Source organism: Amblyomma maculatum, unplaced genomic scaffold, assembly GCF_055883805.1.
Source record: "Amblyomma maculatum isolate TAMU_Amacu unplaced genomic scaffold, ASM5588380v1 scaffold_13, whole genome shotgun sequence".
NCBI lineage: Eukaryota > Metazoa > Arthropoda > Arachnida > Ixodida > Ixodidae > Amblyomma > Amblyomma maculatum.
This window is the reverse complement of record NW_028146738.1, coordinates 22,080,200-22,106,723: the sequence shown is the minus strand read 5'-3', so window position 1 is coordinate 22,106,723 and position 26,524 is coordinate 22,080,200. Positions and strand designations below refer to the sequence as shown.

The 26,524-nt window shown below is 44.7% G+C and overlaps 1 long non-coding RNA gene across 1 annotated transcript; it reads left to right on the top strand.

The window, feature by feature from the left end:
• Positions 1-269: 269 nt before the first annotated feature.
• Positions 270-11,964, top strand: LOC146172345 (uncharacterized). Its single transcript, XR_014702558.1, has 3 exons — positions 270-372; positions 1,113-1,218; positions 11,805-11,964. It is a non-coding gene; the product is annotated as an uncharacterized LOC146172345 (long non-coding RNA).
• The last annotated feature ends 14,560 nt before the right edge of the window (positions 11,965-26,524 follow it).

The window sequence follows — 26,524 nt, the reverse complement described above, 5'->3', positions numbered from 1 at the left end:
TCCATGAAGAAACTGCAAGATGAGCACTGAGGCACGAAATGTACAAGGCGCAAAAATCGCACGATTCACACCACCACACATTGCGAAAATCGTTTACAAACACACGACACGTGATCTGCCTTGAGCTTTCCTGCGGCGCCGTCTGCTGCGACCCGGTTGCAGCAGCGAAATGCTTCTTGCAACCGGGTTACAGGAGCAAAATGCTTGCTGCCACCCATGACGTCTTATCCGGTTTAGGAAAAACGTCACATCCGGCTATTGTTTTGTGGGTTTTGTGTTGCTTTTAGTAGCAAAATGGCTGGTCGTCGTCCTTCATGGTGGGAGCCGTGAGAGCTGTGTCGCCGTGTCAGCCGTGTGCTCTCGTGTTGTACGGTACGTAAGCAATTTTTCTATTCTTTAGATACTTCAGTGTGCATGTATTGAGTCATTACCCGCTGTCTGGAGTTCTACATTTAGGTTTCAACTTCCGTGCGCCCGAATGTTCTGTTGACGACCATTGAGCCTGCTTGGCCGGCAGTGGGCCCGAACGCCCCAAAGGTGTATTATCGAAGGTTTCAATCGAAAGCTCAACGCAGTTCGACACTAAGGAACATGTGGTTAAATACCGTTTATTAGGCCAACCGCACGGAAATCTCAATCATGTAAAGCACGCCTGACTATCAGTCTTGCGTGCTCTTGAAAAGGGCGGGAAACTTGGGTAAGCTTTCCGCAGCTGTCTGGGTGAATAGTTAATGATTGTAACGTCTCTGAGCTGATAGAGGGACTTTAGGAGGTACTAGGACATGACAAAACAACGCGTAGAAGCAGGAAAGGCGAGGATCACACAGGCCTGTGTGGGAAGCTTTTGTTTTGATGCACCACGACGTGCTAACCATTTGTGCGACGTACTATCATTTTGTGTGGCCCTCGTTGCTATGACGCGGTGTAATGATTTCATACCTCATTTTATGACTGCACACTGTCAAATGTATGCAGGGCCGCTTTCTAATTACGGTGAGGTAAGCGATTTCGCCTTGTGTTTAAAGTGCATCAACATGTACTTGTCTTAAATTCAATTTGTTTTGTGTGTGTGAAGATCGCTTATAAGCTGACGTCTAATATTTGGTACGCAGGGACCTTCCTGATATGTGTTTTGGAGTCTAGCATGTGCTTGCTGGTTGCTGAGGCTGAACAAGGGACTATGAAAGGCGGAGGCAGCATATGCTCTAACGCCACAAGGTGAGCCCTGTACTTAATTTCAAAACAATTGCTGTGCCACCGCGACTGGTCATTTGTTTTACATGGGGAACATGCTTGGGCACAGGTCCCCAGTTTGCATAGAGTGCATGAATGAATCAAACAAGCAAGCATTCCTGCAGCTGCAGTGTCCAGCTTGTAGTTTGCAGCCTTTCTTTCTCAGTTGCAACTAATGCATTGCAAACAGTGTGCAATGTAACAGTTGATTTAGACTAAGAAAAGCAGACTAGCTCCAAAAACAAACAAATGTTTGCGCAAGATGGAAGATCAAACCACGCTATATTGTCTTCTCAATTCGCTGTGGAAAACTGGCAAAGCTGCCAACGAATGATATTCCTGCACAGGTTGGTTGTGTTGCTTTTTTGTGCGTGTGACAATGTTGCTGCAAGAACTTTATAGCTTTGGAAACCACTGTGAAAGATAAAATGAGGTCTGCAAGATTGGCATCAATGGCTTGCAAGACAAGCAGCACAGAATATACACCCTGCCAATCCGCCTTTTGCGCGAGGAGCGGGCGGGAAACACATTGAGCGGCAGTGTAGCAGACGACGCGAAAGCGCACCATACGAAATGGTGGCGCCAACGCTGGTAGAAAGCGAAAGCTTCCCCCCTTTATTGGCCTCGGAGCGGAAAGTAGTGACAGTGATTGCAGCATATCATGTTCACGCAGTATGGGGGAAGGTAGAGCGTTTTCACAATCCACTCATAACGCACGTACGCATATACTATCTTCGTATTGTAAGAGCGTGTAGCGCGGGCAGTGTTCGACGTGACAGAATGAGACGCTCTCAGCGTGCAGGTTTTCGGCAGACAGGAGAGCGTGGGGGCAGAGAGAGAGAGAGGGATCTCAAAGGGCAAAGCAGCCAGGGGTTTGTTGATGCTGCAGAGCTAGGTGGAATAGTCTCCTGTGACTTTGAGCGGCGCATATGCGCGGGGTGTCTTGAGTTACTGAGCACAACGCGGTCACCGCGGCGCCGGCATGGTGCAATGGGCGTCGCTTCCTCCTCGCGTCATCTACAACCGTGCAGCTATAGGATTTCATCCACGAAGATCGGCAGAGAGTCACATGTACACACCCCGTGAAAAGGGCATTGTCCCGGCCGGAATGCACACCTGCAGGAAACGCGCTGCATTTTTCTGGCAATAGATGATTCAGAGCTGTAGCCAGTTTCTGGCCTCAGGATTCAGAACGGATGTGGTCGCAGTGGTGAAAAGGTTCTCGGTGAGCAGAGAATGGTCATTTTGTTGTGAAAGGATCTCCAACGTTCATTTCTGCCTCCGCCGCGATTTCTGCGGAATCAACAACTTGGTGACACATGTGAATCTCCTACATATCGGATGCGCATCTCGGTCAGGAACCAACCCTGTTCTACGTCCAGAGCGATCCACTCTGCAAGTGAACGAGCATGAACCCTCCAGGAGACTCATTTATTGTGCCGGGCGGTTTCCTTGCCGTTGTGAACGGTTGGACGAAGACGACGATTATCAAGCTCCCTAACGAAGTGCATCTGATTGCGTACACTAAAGGAACAAAGTCCGGATGCTTTGGCGTGCACGAAGGCAAGCCTTTAATTAAAAAAAAATACTGTGCGTCGTGCAAGTGTCAAGTGCGTCATATGCTCCGAGCGGCAAAAACACAGATACTACAGGTATGTATGCATCTAAGCGAAATAGGCATGATGAAAAGTACCTACTGGAGTTTTCACCCAGGCTGTAGCGCACCAGTGATAGCTGCAATGAGGATTTCTTCGGTGCGTGATTGCTTCAGTTGCACCGGGGCCTGAAGGCGATGTATTTTGTCCCTTCTTATCTTTATGTGCGAAAGGGCTAGGTAGCTTAGATATCACAGGCGGCTGTGTGCGCTAGGCCGTAATATTTAGCATGGTGTATCGTGACTGCCACCTCACTAACAAGGAAAAAAAATACGGTGTTTTAATGCAAAGCCGTTCGCGAGCCTCATGACCAGCTCAACCACTCGGCTCGCTAACGGCGGTGCATCACAACAAACACCCTTTTTTTCTTCTTTTTAGTCAGGCGGCAGTCGCGATAAAACATGCTAAATATTACGGTCTAGCGCACACAGCCACCTGTGATATCTGCGCTACCCGCCCCCTTCGCACATAAATAAAACAAACGACAAAATACATCGCCATCAGACGCGCCGAACAAATGCTCATTGCGGCTATCACTGGTGGGTTATAGGCTTGACGCAAATTCCGGTAGATACTTTTCATCATGCACATTTCCTTTAGATGCATACATACCTGTAACGAAGTGTTTTTCGCACAGTCGAGAGCACGCAGTCGGCTGCCAAGGTCGCCCATTCACGTCTTGACGCTTGGTTGCCCTAATCCAAGCTTCACGCCGTTGCAGGTCGCGGCTCGCCGAAGGAAACCTAACAAAACGCGTCTTGCATCCCGGCACGCCTCGAGAGTGGCAGCCGTAAGCGGCACAGGTGGTTGGCATCGTTTTACCGAGGCTGTGAACGTGACCGCGCCTCCAGCCCCCGTGCGTTGGCTATGAGTGCGGCGACGAGAAGCGCCGTCGACGCCGCTCAGTGTGTTTTCATCAGTCGCCGCTGGGGCTTCGCGCATGCGCAGAAAACTCGCGCAAAAGGCGGATTCTTTAACAGTATCGCTCGAGCGTCGACTGTCCGAGCAGAAGCAAAGGGGAAATCAGGAGAGGGAACAAGCAGGGAGATGTAATCATGCTGCTTCAGCGAGTGTTGTCTGCTTGGCTGTTCTGCTCCGTTGGCAGCAACCCCTTGAATGAAGTTTCATATTGTAGTTCTGAGAGCGCTCTGCTATGTGCTTGTGGATTCAAGCTGTGCAAACTTGTAACGTTCCAAATATTATACTTGTCCCTGGTTCTATTTTCAGATACTGTCTCAAAGGTTTCTTTTCTCTTTTTTTTTTTTTTTTTTTTTTTAAGCAATGAAAGTACCGATACAACAATTTTTCAAAAGTATTGATGGCAAGAGTTATGGGGCAAGTTGGATTTTTTATTGGAAATGTGTGTACTTTGAAGATATTCACATGATATGCAGATATTATTGCAGCTAAAAGCAAGCAATCACAGCTTCTCCGGGCACCGACATGCCTGCCAGCCAATTGTGGCAGGGTTGCTTCACATTGATCAAAGCAGCGTAGCAAACGAGGTTCACTGCAGCAGCAAGAATTGTGAGCACGCCCTCGCACTCCTGCATCTTCCGGCGCAGCAGCGCCGGGCAGTTGACGGTCACGTGGTACTGTTAAAGGCCCACTGTCCACCCTCCGGTCGAAAATATTTTCTTCCCCGGTGACTGTGAGACTTCGCCCCTAGAACGCAAGGCCGCAATATGATTTTGAAAAGAGTAACTAATACCGAAGTTACAGCCACCGCAATTACCCGATTCTGTCATGCTTCTCTCCTTCCATTCCCTCGCAAAGGTTTTTCACTCTCCTGCCCGAGGTCGTCTAGCCTCCGCAAGACAAATTTCCCTTCCTGCTCCGCGTTTGGCGGGAGGTGGGGCGTGGCACTCCGCGAGCACGAAAAAAAAGAAAGAAAAAAAGGCCGAGGGAGCGCGCGCCGCTAGATTCAGTCTGGCCGTGGCGAGGGAAAAGCGTGCAGCGAGCAGTAGACACCCATCCTTCTGCCGTCAGTCAGCAAGACGGACCAATGGACGTCGTTCGCGGTACGTACGTCATTACTGGGGCCCGTCGGGCCAGCGCAGGAAACGGGGAAGCTAGCTTCCCAAAGGAGAGCATGAGAGAGCTTTGAATTGTATTTTCGATACTTTGCGGCGCGCGTGTCACTGTAGCATTTTGCACAGACTATCTCCGGTACCTGATCGAAACACTGGGCTCCTTTGCTTAAAAGGGCCTTCCCTGGATAGTGGCCCTTTAAAGCATTGGCCAGGTGTACACTGCCTACAGTGGTGCCCATTTCGTAGCAGAGGCAATGCCTGCCTAAAGTATATCCTCTTCACTTGACGAGCAAAGAAGCATTCTAGTTTTCCCTGCTGAGAATGGGGAATGCAGCCCCTCCACTCCATCCACTATCTTCTCGCCAACATCGAACACTTTCTTTCCGCTCATCAAAGATTATCCTTTTATGCCAGGGGCCTTGGAGCACGGCCCGCGGAGCTGCGTGATGCAGTCCGCCAGCTCAAAATTTTCAGCTGACATTTTTGAAAGCATTACCACCAGCCCTAATTTCCAACTAAAATAAACTCAGACTTTGTACCAGTTAGTACACGTTCATTTTTGAAAAGGCGTTGACCACTTAATCTGCGTGAACTTTCATTTGACATCACTATGCCTTCAAAGCAAGGAGCCAGACATCCTTGCCTTCTCTTTTATTTCCAAGCGTGCCTCTTTTTTTTTTTTTTTTTTTTTTTTTTTTTTTTTTTTGAGGATTATAAGTGTGGTAGTGTTTATTAACAGGTGTACCATTTCAGTACCTCTCTCCGAGCGATCCTGAAGCGGCTTTTGTCCAGCATTGAAGTGGAAAGGAGCACACATTGCTTTTCTTTTGCAATAATAGGAGGGCTTGGTCTGACAAAACGAAGTTAGCTTATTTTTGTTCATTTTATTGTTATTTATTGTACTTTGTTTCCTGTTGTTTTGTTAATTTCTGGCTCCTGGGTCATGAGAGAAAAAGCTTTCTCAATGCAGCCCACGTAGCAATATGAGTTTGAGACCCCCTGCTCTATGCCCATAATGGCAGGGGGTCAATGGATAATTCATAATGAGTTTGTCTGAAAGGTAATTGTTTAGCAAAAAGCTACCATATGCCATTGGTCGGCTCGGACCCACAACCTCCACATCGTGGTGTTAGAAGTGTGTGAACGGGCCGCTCCGCACCGAACAGTAAGTGACGATACCGATGCTCTGATTTCCGTAGGCTGCCGAGAGACTGCGTTGACTGTTGGTGGCCGCAGGTTCGCTGGGTGCAGTTAAAATCTTCGGGTGAAGGCGTGGGGAATAGATGGGCTTCCCTATACAGCAGGTGTTTCTTGCTGTTTCTTCTGCCTTCGCTCGTACCGAGTGGTGTTGGTAACCACCGCTGCGTTTGTGGCTCAGCGACACATTGCGGTGCGGAGATGAAGACTTCCCTTCTCGACTGTACACATTTGTTTACACTTGTTTACAAACTATTTACAATAACGTCGTCAGATGCGACATGCAGAATCAGCGAAGAGCATTGCAGCCAGAACACGTGCCGGCCCTGGCAGCGGTGCTGTTGTGAGCTATGATATAACGGCACCTCTCGCACACCACAGGGCGGGCACGCCGCCTGAGCTTCTTGTCTTTCGTCTACCGCCGTCGCCTCCAGTTCACAGATACATTAAATCGAGAAGAATATTGGCTTTCTCTTTCTTTGACGGAGGTGGTACCTACGCTTGACGAACGGCAGTTTTGGCATGGCGTGAAGGCTACATACGCACACTATTGGCTACTTTGCGTTTTCTCGAGATTTTATTCAGTTATATTTTGCTGCACACGGTGTCTAAATATTGAAGCATCCTCGCAAGAAGTCCAATGACAATTTTTTTTTCTGTCTAATTGAATGCGATTTCACGAATTGAAATCATGGCCAAACTGGTTGCTTTTAAGGGGGACATGGCTTTTAAAGCTATTTTTCCTACGTTTTTCAACAAATTTGATAAAACCTGGTAGTCTGATTTAGTTTCTTGCCCTGATTTCAAATATGTAATTAGGTTTCCAATTGGCCAATTAGTTCAAAAGATAAATGAAATTGTTCATGAAAAAATAACTGCACTACAAAAAGTTCACATGAATACTTTGCTAGGTACTAGAAAGCATAACGAATATAATGTTAGGCGCACTTTGGTATAACAAATATTAGCGATGTTATAGCAGTTCACTGTTCCAAATGTGAGTGCCTTCCTGTCTTATTTAGAGCAAAATTGAAAACTCTGAACTGCTATAACATCGCTAATATTTGTTAAATAAAAAAATGCTCCTAACATTGTATTCATTACGCTTTCTAGTACCTAGCAAAGTGTCCATGTGAATTTTTTGTAGTGCTGTTATTTTTCATTATTTCTGCAAATTATGAACAATTTCATTATCTCTTGAACTAATTGGGCAGCTAGAAAATTGGTTACATGTTCGTGGTGTGTTTGGAGACTGTAAACAGCCTAAACTAATACATTCTTTTTCAGCGAATTTCTAACAGTTTAGAGTTGTCGTGGGAAGACGAAAGAGTCACACTGGCCGTACTGCCCGAATCCGTGAGTCTCACTGCCTGTTAGAGGTTGGGCACACTACGAGCAGTGGCGCGCCGCGCCGGCGCGGCTCGTTCATACACAACCCTTCAGACACCACACTCCATATCATGTTCTACTTGGCACTTGCTGTATTTTATTTTAAACCAGCCAAAAAACGAGACAGAGAATAGAAGCTAACGAGATGAGGCTGGCTTCTCTGTGTCTAGTCTTTTGGCTGGCTTAAAATGAATGATTACCAACTCGCCCAGTTGTTAACCTTGTTGCTGTATTTACAGGGCATTCCCACGTCTGCTGCTGCGGTTTAGTTGAGCACTGGTGAACGCTGTCTATGTTGGGATACATGCAACATAAATAGCTTGAAAATAAAAGATTGCATAGCCATCATTGTAGCTAGTTTGTAAAGCATGGGATGCATAATGTGCAGGTCCCGGACCTCAACGGTGGCATGTTTCTTGTTTCTGTTTTTCTAGTTTGCAATGGGGGGGGGGGGGGGGGGGGGGGGGGGGGGGGGGGGGGGGGGGGGGGGGGGGGGGTATTTTTCATTTGACAGTAGATACACTACTAATTACCGTTCATCACCAATGCAGATTTTTTTTATTAGTTAATTATATGCTTTCCTCAATTTCATTCTGTTGGTTTGCATACCTGTGTAGTAACAGGGCCTTTATATATTTTTTCTTTTCTGCTAAATAGAAGAGCATGAGCCTCTCATAGCCTCTGTTGCTTTGGGACGTTAAATCCCATACGCCAGACCAGCATGAGCCTCGTTTCTGGTAGTCGTAGATCTATTTCATTGAACCTCTTTGTTAATAATAAGCTTGTCAAACATACGTCAGACAAAAACATACAGTATTATGGGTGTGACACCATGAAGGTGTCAATCATTAGAAATGTCACAAGTGTTGGGCAGGCATGCAGGGCCCATCATTAACGTGTTAAAATTAAGGAAGCTCGGGTGCCACTCAAGCGAAAACGTGAGAAGCCACTGACAGAAGGCCATGGAGTAGGGCATCTGAAGGGGGAAAGGGCTACCCTTGAGTGCAGTCTATCCTCACTGAAGGGATTACTGACCAGTGCCTTGGAAATTTTATCAGAACAGGCATGATCAGGGGTGGAAGTGCTGCTCCATTTGCTCCATTCTGCTCCAAACTGCTTTCCCTGCTCCATCCTGCTCCAAAATGCAATATTGCTCTAAAACTGCTCCAAACTGGCTGCTGATGTTCTGCCATCAAGGTTAGAAAAACACATGAACAATGTCACAGCACCGGGGGCAAAGATATCACGCATCTTGCACTGAGCACAAATGAAATTTTTGTAAGGGAGGGAAGCACAGAGAATAATAAATATTTGTTCGCAAGTAAATTTAGTGTGAGCCACAGGCAATTGAAGGGAATAATTACAACAAAATGCACTGTGTGTGTGACATAGCACCTCCTCTCAGCCTTTTGAAACACCGGTGGAGAGAGAAGCGAGAGCAGCAAGTGAAGCAGATAGCGCAAACTACTGTGAGCCGTTAGGAAACTTGTCAGACTGCAAAAACTGCAGGAGTTATTCTTATGGTTCTGCTGTGAGAACAAGCAGGCACTTCACCATCGAACCTCTTTGTCAGTGACAAGCTTGTCAGGCCTATGGCAGACAAAATCATACTTGAAGCGTTATGGGTTGGTATGCCAAAAGTGTCAATCACTAGGAAGCCTTGCAAGAGTGTTAGAAAGCCATACTGGGCCTATCGCCAAGATGTTAAAAATGAGCCCCCAGCATTACTCAAGCAAAGAATGATAGAACTATTGGCAGGAGACAGTGAAGTAAAAATTCTGAAGGATGAAAAGGTTGCCCTTCAGTGCCATCTATATTTCTTGAAGGCACTACTGGTCAGTGTTCAGGAATTCATCAGCATAGGCGTAGGATCAAAAAAGATATGCACAAGATAGAGAGCGGAAATGTCGTGCTCATTAACTTGAGCTCCAAATTAGTGGCGCTGCTCGAGCAAATTGATGTGGTAGACTCAACATTTTAATCCGTGAAATCAAAATAGGGAAATGTATTAGGTCACACTAGGTGTTCAGTTATGACAAGCGTCCCTTTTACTGCGGTTCTATTCCAAGTTGTTGGCCGTTTGTCTTGTCAGAGATGAGTGCAAAGTTGGAAATGCTTTGAACTTGCATAAAAAGGAATCAGATTGGAGGTTTTGTATCTCAGAAAGAGAAAACTACAATTATCAGAGGTGTTTATCGCGAGAAACATGCTCCAAAACTCTCTTTTCATTGCTCCAAAGCTGCTCCAAAATTGCTTTATTGCTGCTCCCAAAGCTGCTCCAAAATGCTCAAGCCTGCTTCCACCCCTGGGCATGGATAAAAAAAATTATATGCCCAAGATAGGGAGTGGAAATATGCTGCTTATTGATGTGAACTCCGAACTAGTCCAGTGGTGCTTGAGCACATCATAGTGGTATAGTCCACATTTCGCAGGCTAAAATAGTCATGTTTTTAGTCAAACTTATCGTTCAGGCATCAAGTATAGAAACAAGCATTGCATTTTCTGCTAGTTTGTTCCAAGTTGTTGCTAAGGTCATTGTGTTATTTTAAATATCTGTACATGTTTTGGCTGTTAGTCTTATATTTTCAGCAATGCATTGATCTTTGAATAAAAAGGAATCAAATAGGTTATTTTGGTATGTCAGGTATAAAATATTCAGCTAATAAAATCATTTGACTTTAGAAACGTGCTCCAAAACAATTTGAATGCCTCAAAACTTCAGTTTTATAGCTTCAAAGTGCTCGAGCCTGCTTCCACCTCTCCAAGTTGGTTTGTGGTTCAGGTCATTATTGACAGTTCTGCATGACTGAATTGATGTCTTCAGTTTGGAGTTTTGGGGAGGGTTGCATCCATTGAGAAGAGTGAAAAATGCTGGCTGAAGATAAGGAACGCAGCATTATGCAAATTCCGATTGCTATTGGGCAACCATCTCATGGATTCATGGATGATGGCACTTGAAAGCATTTTGACTGGAGGTACAAGCACTGCTTGCGCTAGGCCAGTGCAGCACTTCATCTTACAGGAGCATATGCACCTAATCTTGGTCACATTTTGCTTGTTAACGACATGCAAGACATTACTCTGTACAGGTCATCACCTGATTTTTATCTTCAACTGCTAAATAATTTATAATTGATTTTTTGTCTTATCTGTTTCAGGGTGTCTATACTCCATTAACACACTGAATGTTAGTAGTGCTGCTACTGCACTTAAAGTCAAGTATTGGTCTCTGTTTGCAATACTTTTAGCTGCTTTGAGAAGTAAGATGCTCATGGACAGCCTCCTTAACAACATGAACTGGTGTATCTGTGATGAGGACCTTATACAAAGACAGCCAGAGGTTTTATGATGCTGGCATTGTAGCAATTGTTGTGGTGCTGCAGTTGGTGAGGGATTTGGCCATCTTGTAGTTGCCTGTTTGCTGTGGCCACCCTCAAAGTAAATAGCTATAGTCCTGTCACATAGTTTGAGAACTTCTTGTTACTTTTATGGAAACTACTGTTTGGCACAAAATGACTTGTGGCTGCCATCATGTGCGAGCGACTACATTTGGGTGGAACAGTTCCTCATTCTTTTTCACAGCCCATAGGAAGGATTTCGCAAGTTTAAAAATTGAAAAGTCCACAGCTGAATTAGTCGCGATTCTGGAATCATGCTGTGTAGTCGAAAAACGCTACATCCCGAGAGCAACACATGTCGTCTAATGAACAGTGCAAGCGAAACTTCTTGGATGCAGCAGCAAATGAAAATGTGCACACATGGTTTTCAAGATGTCTCAACGTTTATTTATATGCTTCACAACCTACCAAAGTTCGCACGCTTGCGTTATACCAAAGCACAATCACCTGTCTGTTCTGATGTCTGCGGCCAGTGTTGATAACTTCATATCAGTTCTTTACCACCCACGGTGTCCATTTCTGCTGTGCATGTGCACTGCAGTGATACATTGTCGCACGCATGCAGAGAGCACTAGTACTGGCCTTACTTAGGGTAACTTTTTTGCTGTTTTGGCTTTTCTCATTCTTGAGCTATGCTACATGGTGCACACTTTCCTTTTGGTCTGGTTCCTTTGACGAGTCATGAATTCAGCATTTGTGCTTCTTTCCTTTTTGAGGGTGTAGTGACCATATGCAAATCCACTGTTAGAATATATGAGCTGCTGCATAGTCTGCAGTCCTGTTATCTTTTTATTTAAATTTGGTATGGTCTCTGAATTTCTCTGAGTGTTTTGTTCTGAGCTTGCATACTTTTGTTTTTTCTCCCCATGACGGCCGATCCTGCACGTGACTGATGCTAGTCAAGAGATCACAACAGCTGCCCACCTTTCAAAGCATGGCATTCCCTGGTCCAAGTTGACTGCTCCCTGTGCTACTGGCTCAACAGTGTACTCACAAGTCTGCACTTCACTTACACACGTTGGCCATAGCTTCTGTGTCAAAATAAAGTATTCCTACTTATGTGCCTTTTCATTCATTAATAATGCACATGATTGGAGTAATAAATACTCCAGTGCCAAAACACCACGTTGACACACACATTTATGCTTAGACTGCCTACCTTCTGCATTACTTCCCTTTTGTAGCCTACCTAGAAAGGTAAGTATTTACTGTATGTGTCATAGAACCACGTGTATTTCTGTTATTCCTTTTGAGACAGGAAATAATCTGCAAAACCAGTGAAGTAAGAAAAATTCACAGATATGTTTCGTAGATAATATTTAGAGGTAAGCGTATGACCGGATGGATTGGTCTGGGTGATGTGGGGACCATGATATGGTCCAGCTGCCTACCCAAGCAGCTCCTTTTGGCATGAGAAAAACTCGTTGCCTTTCAGAATCCGAAGTCAGATGTGTGAGTTGCGAGTTCATTCACGTCATGTGGTAATTAGTAAACTTACAAATTGGTATGTGTGATAAAAGCGCAAACTAAGATTTGTGAGTCAACAAGTAGCCAACTAAATGTACAGGGATGAGGATACAGGAGTCGTAAATGCTGTGGCATGTTTTCCTTAACAGCGGTGCAGAAGTGCCCCCGAAATATTTGTTGCATTTGCTCAATTTAGGTGTATTTCAGTTTCTGGTATAACCTTTCCCACACCTTTAACCTTTAGGCACAGTAATCAGCAGTTAAAAAATAGCATTGTCAATATGACAGCGTTCCAAAAAAATTGAGAAATAGTAATTTAGGTACGTATAGCAGCAAAAGTTGCTACACTACCATCAGCATGCACGTGTGATGCCAGCCATTTTCGGAACCATAAATGCAGTATTAACTTCAGTAGTTTATCAATTCAGTTTCGGACTATCCTCATGTTTGATACGATTTTAATGATGAAACCTTCAGCTTAATGCCTCCAGTAGCCTGAGTATTCTGAAGCATAGCATTGTTGCCTTACTTAATTGCTTGGCACACTTTTCAATTTTGCAGTGAGAAATTTTCTTAGCCTAAAAAAGTGAAAAATTTGGCAGTACTCTGTCAGGGACAAAGCAAGCTTTTGGAAAAGGAAAATAGAGTAGATGTCTCTGAGTGGACACCCCATGTGCACTGTGAATGAAACTAATGAGTACAAAAAGAAGCATATGCTTTCAAGCAAAGTATTGCAATGCTTAATATTACATAGAATTCCTCCTGGCACACATAGATTTCATATTTCAAGCTGCCAGTTTCCATCGTGCAAGGACGACATCTGCTAGTTTCTATACAGCACCTTCGTGCTTTCGCACTGGCAAGCCACGTTTTGCGAGAGGGTACCTTTCTAAGTGGACTCAGCTAGGCTTAACCTGATTTCCATGAAATATATATGGAAGGGTGCTTAAACCAGATGCTATCAGGCTACGTATACCTGCAGGTAAGGGCCCTACCAACTACTATTTTTAATAAAGAACATTTGATATATCTAGTCGTCACTTAGTGTTTGTCATATATACTCCCTGAAGCACAATTATTAGTGGTCTAATTGAGCTGCTTGGTTGATACTAAAAATGAAAACGCAGCACTGACACCAAACATGGGCGGGCTACTGCTCAATTAAAACGCCTGGAGAGAGTGTAGCGTAAGTCAACTTAATCGCTTTCACTTCTTTCTTGTCGACTGCGACATAAAGTATCGGTAGCACTTGTGCAGTGCTCACCTCTACAGACCAAGCATGCTATGCGTCTGGTCATCGACTCGCAGCTATCGACCAGCGCATCGTCTCCCAGTGGCGCCACGCCCTCCGCGGCACGGATTCAACCCTCTTTCCAGTTTGGTTGCTAATGGCCATCAATTTTCGCTGATTAATGCACTAAGCAGGTAAGCCCAGCTCTACTAATTGAGCACATAAATAAAATATTTTATCGAATTTAGTTTACAGCCCAGCCCTATGGCAGTCGCGTAACCGGCGAAGCGAATAAAGAGCACATCAGAGGATGAAAGTTCAGCGATTCACTCTGATGCATATCTTACGCACTGGATTTGTTAGAGACCAACATGGAATAATTTGAACAAATTGTTCGATATAAACGGTCATTTGGCTGCTGGATATACCATTGCTTGTAAATCCGGCCGCGCAAAATATATAGTAAAAAAATTTACTTCTTTTTACACATTCTATGTTCACAACAAACATATGCATAACCACGCACTGAGATCAAGCGCCACATGAAAATTCGCGCTTCCACTTCAGTTCGAATAATAGCTCTCGAGGTCAAATGTTCGAATGAGTCGCGTTACATATGCTGTGTATGCGAGGTGGGTACGTGGCGGACGAATTAAACTGCACTGCAAAAGATGGTTTGGTTTGGTTTATGAGGTCCCGAAGCAACTCGATCAGGCTATGAGATACGCCGTATATAGTGGAAAGCTCCAAGAATTTCGACCACCTATAGCTGGGTTTTTACCGTACCGCGCAGTACACGCGGGCGCCTTGTTAGTTTTCGCGCCCATCGAAAAGCAGTCACCTCAGTCAGGATTGAATCCCACACCCTTGGACACAGAAGTCTAGTACGCCAACTGCACCAGCACAGCAGGGGGGGGGGGGGGGGGGGAGACTGCAGAAGACACTGTTGCGTTGTTGGGTGCTTGGTTTTGCCCGCGGCTGCTACGTTTTTGTGACATGGCCATGCAGTCCCGTTCCACCTAGCTTCCACTGGGCCATTTCAATCTCGACCTCCTATAAAATCGCAACCATGCAATTCCTGGCACGAAGTCGCCTCCTGGTCGAATTAGCATGGCTTACCCTGCTCGAGTCGCCAGACAGTTCGTGTATACACGCTGGCCAGCAAAGACGTATGGGATCTGTTGGCTCTTAAATGATCACAACGGTGCACTGCAATGCCGATCGACGCCACGTACACGCTTACGAGCGGCATGCAATTCGTTGCAGCCTCCGCTGCTGCGGGTGCGAGTCGTGAAAAAAGAAACTATGCCGGGACTGCGGGCATTGCAGAATTAACATGCAGTTTCACGGGTTGGTTCGGCTGGAGGCTTTTAGTTTTGCTCGTGTATGCGGTGCGATTTCTTCGGTGGTGTGGAGCAGGCAATAGGTAACACGTGGTAACAAATTAATTAAGCAGGCGCTGGTATATAACTGATAATACTTTTTAACTAGTCATGCGCACTAGCGCCTCATTTACTAACAGCTATAGGTTTGCTGAGGTCGCAATTATAATATCTATATCAGTTTTTTAAATTTTAGAAACACCATTATCGTCCCCGCTTTTAGCACATGAATTTAGGCCGCGCATGGCAGAAAACGAAACCTCTCGGTCGAGGATAATTTAGTGCGCGCGGCATATATATGTACGGGCGTACGTTGTACGATCGCTTCGCTAGCCATTCCTCCCGGGCGCTCCCGAACATTATGAAAGGAGTGACACCCGCGGCGGTGCGTGGCGCGTATTCAGCATGCATGACTATAGCATGGCGATTTGCGCTCACCCGCTGTATAGTTTCGGTTTCGCCTGTGTACTGCCGAAACTACCCGAGCAGGTTGCGTAGATGGCAGCGTACTGCTTCGAAGTTGTCACTTGCTCCTTCGTAGCGCCCAGGAGGGACGGCAAGCTTCGAGAGCAAGGTATACCCGCACATATGAAGCGGGCTCATAAGAGAGCCAGGTCACAGCCTCCTCTATTTTTTTCGAAAAAATAGAGGAGGCTATGGCCAGGTACGCGCTTGATCATCACAGTGGTTTCCATTTAGCCCGCGCATCAAAATTTCTTGCGCTAAATACGCCAACAGAATTATGTTTTGGGAAAGTTTACACTGATATAGATACTGACATGGGCGTCGGCATGACCCCCTGCATGGTGCCAACAGATTCTTATTCACTGAAACTGCATTGTCAGAACACAATTTGTTCATTCTAGAAGGGCAAACTCGTGGAAGTTTAAATTTTGGGGCTTGTGTTATTAAATTAATGAAAAAAGTATGGGAGATGGAATAAACCCCACCCTTTACAACCCCCTTTACTGATACATTATCACCAGGTTTGATTTGGTTGTTTAATCTGATGCAAAAATTCATAAGAATAGCAATAAGTGGACAGCAGAAGACAATTAAGTAGTTAAGTTTGGTAGTTAAAATCTTAAGGGTCACTGTATCAAATGCTTTTTGAAGATTAAGCTAATTTTATTTGAGTTGAACATGCCCATGCTTCTCATTTAGTGAATCCGTATATACAAAGCAGTCCTCATCGCCTGATGGGCCAGCTCATCAAGACACAGTAATTGCTTAACTGTGGCTGCTTCCTCTTTGTATGAAATAAAAAACTAACTTGAATTTGAGGCAAAAATTTCTAAGAAAGGAAAAGGCGTGAGTACCGAGTCATCAAAAGTGCCTTAAAATTGAGATACTCGCTTAAAATCAAGAGACTTAGCTGCAGTATATGCAGCCAAAGAAGAAACAGAAAAAGGCTTTTGAAATGTCAAAACAAGTGATTTTAATAGCACCCCCAAAATTCAGCAAGAGTACTGGGCAATTTTAGAGTGTATGGTTAAAGCAGAATTCATTTTACCCAAATTTAATACTCAACTTGGCTGTTCTGCCAATGCCAAATTTTTATAAAAAATTGCAACACTTAGAAGCACAAAAAAAGCCTAGCCCTGAAGACTTTTGCTTTCTTTTCTGGAATGCATTCATACCTTCAGTTAGAAATTTTAAGAGAAGCACGATCAAAAGCGACCATTCAGAGCTTCATTGGAACTATCCAAAATATAAGTTATGAACTGCAAAATAAAACGACCCAAGTTTAAGGTCTAATTGTGTTTTTTAAGTTTCGCTCTCAGCTATGCTGGTCCCTGTAGACCTTTCCTCAACTCTTTAAACTGTACTTCAAGACCTAGTAGAAGTAGTAGTAATAAACTTAATTTGGCTACAAAAATGAGTGCCAAAGAGGTTTGCAGCTTGTAGAACCAGAGCCACCTGTCACTTCGACATGGAGGACTCCAGCCAGGTACACCAATTAAAAGGAGGAGAGTCAAGATGAATGGGGGACTGAATGGCAATGGTGAAAAGGAAAAGCAGTGTTCTAGGTTAATGCAAATGGGAGATATAGTTGGGACAAGATGCTTTAGGTGGAAACGGTAAAGAAAGAAATGCACTGGGAGAAGGAGGAAGAAACTTTAATGACACGGAGTATTAGGCACCGAGAATGTCCTGAGTACGGGTCACCAAAGCCAACCAGTCCGTCAGCTGATGCAAGACTAGCCAAGCCCACCAGGTCGGGAAACAAAAGTGAGGAAAATGAAATGTGCCGGGATGGTGAGAAAATTTGTTCCCATTTTACGTTTGACATAAAATTTACTGACAGAAGAAAGGAAGAGGTGTCAAAAGAAGAATGAGATAATCTCGAAAATGCCTGGAAAGCAGCTTCATTCATCAAATTGACAGGTTGAAAGAAGCCGGCTATCCGGAACATGGTGTCATCTCAGTTGCTGAAGGAACCTATAAAAAAATGAAAACAAACAACAAGGAAGCTATGCCTAACACAGCGGACAGAATACAACAACAAAATCTGGTTGCAATACCCTATCTGCACAGCATATCGCATGATTTGAAACAAATAGGCAAAAAAGTAAATATCGAAGTAGTTTTTACAGCTTTGGAAAAGTTATCGAAGCTTTGTAGGATCACTCAAACCTGTGGTGTGCAGCGACGCGCATGTAGCATAAAACACCAGACTTTATTTGTACCCTGCAGCACAGGTGTGGTGTATGAGATCCCATTAAGCTGTGGGAAATGTTACATTGGACAAACGGGTAGATGCCTCAATGAATGGCTCTGAGAACACAATTATACTTATGAAAAACTTGCAAAAAAGAAACATCTGCGAAGGAAATGTAGCATTTGCACTGCAGCAGGTACACAGGTTGTATGCCCTGGCTTCTACAGGGCTTAAAGCCAGGGGATGTGTCAGAGACCCCCCCCCCCCCCCCCTGTAATATTTAAGAGGGGTCCGAGATCCCCACAAGCTTGAATTCAAGCATGAGGACTGTAAGAATACGAACCAAGTAATCATTGTTTTGTTCTTGTCAGTGGTGTAATTGGAAGATTTCTTCTCTATCGTTTCAACAGTTTCACATTGAGTATTAATAAAAACCAGAGATGGAGAAAAATAATGATTTCTCCCCTTTGTATAAAAGGATTTGCAAAACAGGCAACCAGCCACTTTCTCTCTTTATTTCCCTTTCCACCAATGCTCGAATCACTACAGACCCCCTCCGATTGAGCCAGACTTTAAGCACTGGGCTTCACAAAACAAAGATTATTGGTAGAAGCAACAAGCAGATTACAAGAGAGATTCTGGAGGCAAGTCATCAAACAGAAAAAGGGCTTGTGTGTCAGTGCACCTTCGATAATGCTCAGTGAAGAAGAACTTGAGATCCTGTAAGTAGCGTAGGTTTACTCAAAACGCTTAGTATGTTATATCTTTTCTTGTATGGCAGTTTCCGGTTCTATATCTGGTGGTTTTTAAGGCTAACGACACGACTTAATCCTGCTCATTCATACTTTACATTTTGACAACAGAAGCCCATATACAGCTCAACCTGGCTTTTTCATTTGTCTTCATCGAATGTTTAGCGGTGAGGCATGTGCTTGCTCATGGTGTATACTACTTCACTTGCGTTTTGGATTTTTGTGATTTCTTGTTTATTGTTATTTTTTTTATTTTTTGTCAGTGCTTTGTTAGGAGAGAAAACTGGTATATGTGTATATGACGTTTTGACTTCGGCTGAGTCACATGTTATGAAAATATGCTTAAATTCCTCCGTTTTCCAACAAACCTCAGTTGACAGTCGGTGCTGTGTTCATCTCCCTACCACTGACCACATATATCTCAATCTCAAAGACCTCATTCCAATAGTAACATGCACAAGTATTGATACAGTCATAAATTTATTACAATGAATAAGACTTTGCTCTCAACCATGATGAACTTGACTTTCTGCAACATCTAATGTCAAAGTGAAAGTGATCGCTCCTTCTGCTTATATGCTTCACTTATTAATAAGGAGATTATTAAGTTGGTTAAGACCTCAAGGCAGAATATTAGTTTAAATAGTTTAGTCACACAAACAAAAAAACACGGGAAAGAAATTATAACCGAGTTTTTTCTTGGTTGAAGCGCCGTACAGGGGAAGAAAGTAATCATATTTACACAGGTGGAAGCAGGCTCAAGCATTTTAGAGCAGCTCAGGGAGCAGTAATAAGTAACTTTGGAGCAGCTTTGAAGCAATAAAGCGAGAGTTTTGGAGCAATCACATTATGTCTTGGAGCAAGATTCTAGACTCGCTTTTAATAATAGAATTCTAGCTTCCTCACTCAGATCTTTGACTGTCGAATATTTCGAAAAAAAAAAAAAAAGATCACCTCCAGTGTCGAACTATTTCAAACGCTATGCGTTTAGCGCAATACCCGTACTGAAAAAACGCCGCGGGACGGCATGCGGCCGCAGCACCTGTACGGCAAAACCAGTCAAAGGGTTAAATAGCAGCAAATGGAATGCTGCCTTCTACACTTCATAATTGAAGATCATTTAACTAAGAGATTTATACTGTTTTGTAAGATTCAAAGGTGGACTTCACCACTTTGATGCACTCAAGTATTGCCACTAGTTCGAAGTTCACATCAATGAACAGTACATTTCTGCTTTCTATCTTGTGCATATTCTCTTTGATCCTGCGCCTGTGCCGATAAATTTCTGGGTACTGGCCAGTAGCGCCTTCAGGGAAGATAGGTGGCACTTTAAGTATAGCCTTTTTCCCCTTCAAATTCATTACTTTATGGCCCTCTGTGGCTGCTCAAATTATTGCTTGAGCTATCTTAGTTTCAACACACTGGCGATAGGCCCTGTATGACTTTCCAACACTTTTGAAAACACATTTAGTGACTGGCACCTAGGTGGCATCACCTCCATAAGAGTTCCAAGTGTGCTTTTGTCTGTCGTAGGCATGACAGGCTAGATGGTGAAGCACCTGCTTGTATTCACAGCAGAATCGCTACAAACAAACCGTGTAGTTCGTTGCAGCTGGACAAGTTTCCAATGGCTCGTGGTCATCATCGGCCAGGCTATACCAACTGCAGGGTGAAGGCCTCTCCCATACTCCTCTACCTGTGCTAGCTGCATCCACTTTACTCCTGCAGACTTTTTAACCTCATCTGCTCACCAAACTTTCTGCTGTCTCCTGTGACGATTTGCTTCCCTTGGAATCGTTTATTACCCTAACCGAACATCGGTTGTCCTCTCTACGCATTACATGCCCTGCCCATGCCCATTTCATCTTCTTGATTTCCACTAGAATGTAATTAACTCAAGTTATCTCTCTAACTCACTCTATGTGCTTCCTATTTTTTAACGTTACACCTACCATTTTTCATTCCATAGTAATCTGCGTTGTCCTCAACTTAAATAGAACCCTTTTCGTTAGCCTCCATGTTTCAGCTCCATAGGTGGGTAAGTGTAAGATGCAACTGCTGTATACCTTCCTCTTGAGCAATATCGGTAAGATACTAGTCATAATCTGAGAATACTTACCAAATGCACTCCATCCCAATCTTATTCTTCTAGTTATTTCCCTTTCATGATCTAGATCTGCGGTTACTACCTGTCCTAAGTAAACATATTCGTCTACCACTTCCAGTGCTTCGCTACCTCGTAGTAGTCTGGTGCGCCTGCTTCACTCGCTGATCTCATTTCCCTCACCACAGGCGATTCAAAAGGCCGGGAGTAGGTGCTATATCAAGAGCACAAAACATTTTCCGTAACGAATTCCTCGAATTTGCTTATAAGCAAACATTATGCTGCATACTTTTCTAGTATATTAAAATTTTATACATATTAGGCTCGGGTGAGATGCATTACACCTCTGCTACCAGTGTGCTGCCATCGTTTTGACTACACCAACCACATACCCTGTATACAGAACTCATAACAGACCATTGCCCAGCTGCGCTTCTCATAGTCGCTTAACTTAATTTTCTCGGATTGCGGTTCTTGCTGTCAATACCAGTAATGGCCCACTGTGCGGCAAAACCGTGCTCCACTAAATTTAATGTCAGAACATTGATGCAGTCGAGTTGGAGCAATTTTGCAGCAGGGAAAGCAGGCTGGAGCAGAATGAAGCAAATGGAGCAGCACTTCCGCCCCTGCATTTAGGATGAATGCAAAGAAAGGAATACTGCAACCAAATTCTAAATTCTAAGTTCATTCTAAGTTCAAAAGGCAAGCCACCATGTCAGTGTTATCACTCAGTATCCTAATTTCTAAGTTCGATATCACAGGAAAGACAATTGTGCCAAGCTCAAGCTTAACACCGTTCAACATGATCCAGTTACATATATATATATTCCTGCCGAACATAATTACAGTTCCCATATTGTAAGGAATCTTTATCAACCATGCTTTTATTTATGTGTTTATTGATACCTCAGAGGTCCTAATGCAAGACTTTACAGAGGGAATGGGCTTGTGCACAATGATAAACGGCGACAGGCTGGTGGTATACATGGCTATGATTAGACAGGTTCTTCGATGGCAGTATTGAAGCTTACAGGATCACTGATGACGGATGATTCCAGTTGTGAACAGTGCTTGCGAAAAATGACTCATGAAATGTAGTTGTGCGGGCATGCGATGAAACGCCACTTTTACGATGACCTGTGCGAGGTGTTCTATACACAGGTTAGCCGAGACGACTGCCATGAGGTCTTGTATGAAAAGCTTGTGATAAAGGTAGGGGCATGAAGTACAGTGACGAGAACAGAGACTGTAACAGAGATTTCATGGCAGAGATGCTGAAGGAGTATTGGAGGGAATGAAACTGGTGGCATGGTTTTGAACAGGCTCATAAGGTTCAGTAAAGTTACAGTAGTGTGGATCAACTATATGATTGGTATATTAAAGTTGTGATCACACAAGGGTTTTGTAATCTAATAATTTTACACAAGAAGGTGCCAGCCATGGGTAGGTTACGACAGAGGTATCCAACAGTTCTATTAGAGTAATTAGTTACATGGCTTACAAGGCAAGACAATGTTAAGCCATTAGTGAGGTGAACACCAACGAATTCTTTGAAAAAGTAGTACTAGTGTTAATTTTGTAAGTAGGATGTGTTGTTTTGGCAGAGGTGAGAAGAAATCAACAGTTTAAAGCTTCTCAGGGACGGAAGCCACATAGCACATCACTATTGTATGCGAATAAGAAATTGATATAAGGCAGAAGCGTCGGACGAGTTGGTTACAGAGCAGCGAAGTACACAGTCATCAACTAAAATGTGGATGGTAGAAGTTACTGAAGGGAAATCGTTAAGAGTAAGGGACAGTGCTTTGTGGAACACATAGCTGAAAGAAAACTTTGAAAAAGAGGACTGGGTATTAGCAGTAACAAACCGCGCGCGGTCGGTCAGAAAGCCTTGGATCAAACTAGTGGATAGAGGTTTGTTCAATTCAGGCAGCTTCAGCAGAATGCGGGCAACGTGAAAAATGCGTGCAGACAGGCGACGCAACTTGGGAAAAGCGGTAAAAGAAAATCGAGTACCGAACCTGCTGGATATTTTTTTCTAAGTTAATATTGGGATATATTGAGGGCGAAATGCACCATTTCGGCTCCATCTTAGTGCCTATACCCTGTGCGATTCAGGGAACGTAGGAACGGGTGAATGCTAAATATTTTTTACACACTCTTGCACACTACGCGAACGCGCACACCTCGTGAATAACGCGAAATAGAAGTGTCCTTTCGCTAAGGCAGTTTTAGGAAAACTGCTAGCAGCTTCGAAAAGACCTGTTTTATCTGGAGTGCCCGGCATTGCAAAAGAAAGAGCACATAAACACCCATCCAGAATCAGCCAAGCGATCACACACGGTGATTACATAAACACCGCAACCTTCAAAACGAAAGCCAAGACCACCTACACGTTGAGAATATTCTTCTTCCATGGCAGCACAAACCAAATCAAGATCCCCATACACAGGCCTTTTACATACGCTCTTGGTTTCTAGTATGCCACACTGTGCACCATTCATGCTTCAAAAATAAATCCAAGACGCCCTGTTCGTGAGGCAACACGCAAATATGATTTGTTGCTAAATGAACGGAGAGACCAACGGGGTCCGAAGGTAGGAGCACTCTTTCAACTTCCGTGGATGCACGAAGCCTCTAATGCGTCTATCGCCTCTGTCGTTACTAACGTAATCCATGAAGAAACTGCAAGATGAGCACTGAGGCACGAAATGTGCACGGCGCAAAAATCGTATAGCGAAGCGATCGGTCACGTGACCTCTGATCCGAGGTCCGTCCGTCCGCGGCGAGCATTCACACGGTGGGAGAGAATAGCAGACGACAGAGCGGACTTACTCTTTCTCCCAGGCACTGCGCGAGAGGAGAGCCTTGTTCTGGCGCGCTGTTATCGAGGGTAGCCTACCATGGACGATGCATGGACGGTGGGTGAATGCGCGGGTTGCGGCGGCCTACAGCTACTGCTGCTGCGCCGTTTTGCCAAAGTATTGTGGTGACTGTTTCGCTCGATGTGGTATACTACGCAGGCAGTTCTCTGCAGTGCGAACGATCGCGCTTACTCTATGAGAGCTGCATGAAAATACTGCTTTCAACCCTTGGAAGACGACCATTCGGACTGCTGCCCCTATGCTCCCGGTACGTGCCAAATGCCAAAACTGATGCGCGCCAAAACGCTTGAGGAAAGCGATGAATACATTCAAGCGACTGCTCTGTGCAGTCACAAAACTCACGCATTCGGTATCGCGCAGTGCAAGAGCCTGTCACTGTAAATTCTGTGAAAACCATGTACTGCGAATGAAGGCAAAAACAGGCTAGTTCGACTCCAAAATAGAAACGACTGCCGTCAGTCGTCAGAAGCCGCTTCTCGCTTTCCTACAGCGTTTTAGTGCAATGTATGTTATGTTGTCTATGCTTGGGCACCGGGAGCATAGCTGAAAAGCGTTCCGCGAGAGAAATAAATAAATAAAAAAATGTCTTGTCCGTGAAGGATCCGAATTGTGAAAAGGACTCTCGACCTTGTCGCGAATTGCTGCTCGCGGACTGAAGCGAAGCAGCGGAAATCACTGACGTAGGGCCACGTCACAGCGAATCGTGAGAGCGATTCGCGATTTGGTCCGCCGTGTGAATCCACCTTTACAAACACACGACACGTGATCTGCCTTGGGCTTTCCTGCAAAACCCCAATCCGAAAATAATAAACAAAGCCAAGCCAATCCATGGGTTGCAATAACGATTTGCTTATTTTCACCCGGTTGCACCAAGCTTCTAGCCATCTTCTAGCTTATTCCAACCGGGTCGCAGCAACGCCGGCCCTTTCCTGCAAAAAACCCAATCCAAAAATAATAAACAAAGCCAAGCCAATCCATAAATTGCAATAATGGTTTGCTTATTTTTTACCTGTACTATTCTGCACTCAACACACTCAACAGCAGCCAATGCCAGACAAGCTGCAAGCTGCACCTCTTTCTACCATTACTACCACTATAATTACTACCATGGCTGCGTCATTGTACATACATAGACCTTGGCTGCACCGCATGCTGCACCGTGGTCGTGGTTATTCTAGTTCACTGTACCGTGGTAAGTAGTAAACGAATATTAATCTCGTTCACTCTAGCGTACGGAACAAAGTGCACCGGCTAAACCTAGTACTGTCAAACGGTTTTTCTTGTGTTCCACTATTTCGGCCGGATGCGGACCAACGTTACTAGAACCAACTCAACAGAACAAGAGAACTTCTTGTTGGGCTAGTTGGTGTCCATTATAAGTTAAAGGCGCCAAAACAACACGCACACACACAAGCGAGGCGGTAGCTACTATTGACCTTTAGCGTGGCCTTTGGCGCGCCGCCAAGCACAGCTGCGCAGAAACAGGGGCCCCAACTCGCGCCGTCAACTCGCGAGGCGGTAGCTACCAACCGCGGCCTAACTCCCGCTCCTACCGCAGCTATCGCCGGGGGTGCAACGTTGGATACATTCTGCCTGTATATCGTTGCAGCCACGGCACTCCTTGCCTCGCTACTAGTTATAGGTGGGTTGCAGAAACCTAGAAGTCAGCTTCTCTGCAGAGCAAAAACCCCTTCACCATGGCGGCCAAACCTGTTTTGGGGGAAGAAATTAGGTTTGGTGCAGGAGACATCTATTGTGGCAATAATGGCCACCTCCATTTCCTGCACCCCTCTTCTTCTTGTCGCGATTATGGGACTAAGAACCCCTCCGTTTGTGAGCGCCATTCGTAACGCCTCCCCCGCCCCTACCTCCTCCAGGCTCTCAATAGTGAAGGAATTCTGCTCAACAGGTTTGTGCATGACATCAGGCTGGACATTGAAGTACTCTGAGCTGTACCCAACTTCTGCCCCCAAAACAGGTTTGGCTGCCATGGTGAAGGAGTTTTTGCTCTGCAGAGAAGCTGACTTCTAGGTTTCTGCAACCCACCTATACATACAATAACCAGGTAGCACCCCGCAATAAACAATAGTTGAACCATATGCCGTGGCCAGAGTGAATCACTGCATAACCATAAGCACCACAACCAGCTACACCACCAGCTGAACCTAGGCATAGGCTTAACCAGGCTTAACCAAGCTAAGCCACTGCCAATTTTTCTTGTCAGCTGCCGCAACTCGCAGCATGCTCAGTTATTCTGAAGATATTTAAATTTTTGTGATCATCTTGCTTGTCGAATTTCTCTGCAGTTTTTGTCTCCTTTCTTCGCATATTAGCTCCGAGTTGGAAGCCCCATGCACAATTTCGCTTCATTGACATGCTTCAAAAGAGCTTCTACGTAATCAACGCTCAATTCACGATACGAGAACGTTATGCGCAACATCATTGCCATGACAATTAACCGCTCAATATGACAAAAGTCTTCTTAACAAGCAAATTTCCTCGTCCTCATGGCTAGTCTATTTCGCCGTCGCGAAAATACTCAAATTTCCTTCGAATTGCCGGTACTGCGACGAACTCAAAATGATACAGATGAAATTCTGCTTGTGCAACTCGGCTGCCAGATTTGCGTTATGTACACTGATAGGCTCTTGGAATCTTGCAAGTTCTCTTCCGGCATTGGTGTGGAAGCATATGGGGCAAAGCGATTATTAGGGTCGTGCTTTCTCTTCGGTATAAATTATGCCCTTCGCGTTCGAAATATGTGCCAGCAAGAAAATAGAGGCAGCCTTGCTACATGGACTACCACGAGAGTACTTGAATGTATATCTTTTCTTTGCAGAGCTTGTGCCCACCTTATAATCTCGAGGACGTATATAAGCGACACGAACAAAGGACGGAAGTAATCGTTTCAATAGGCTTCGTTGCCCCAGGTGCAAACCATGCAGGCCAGCATGAAGAGGTCGGATGTTCAAAAAAATACAGCAGAACGCGTAAGCTTTGTCTCAAGAGAGGACGCGATAGCGCCTTTAACGCAGTCTCTTCACTCCGTCAATTTTAGGCATCTAGAGGCTGGCACGTAGTCGGCAAAGCGCACGTCTATTGGACTTTTAAGGGCAAGACGCGGCGATCACCCTAC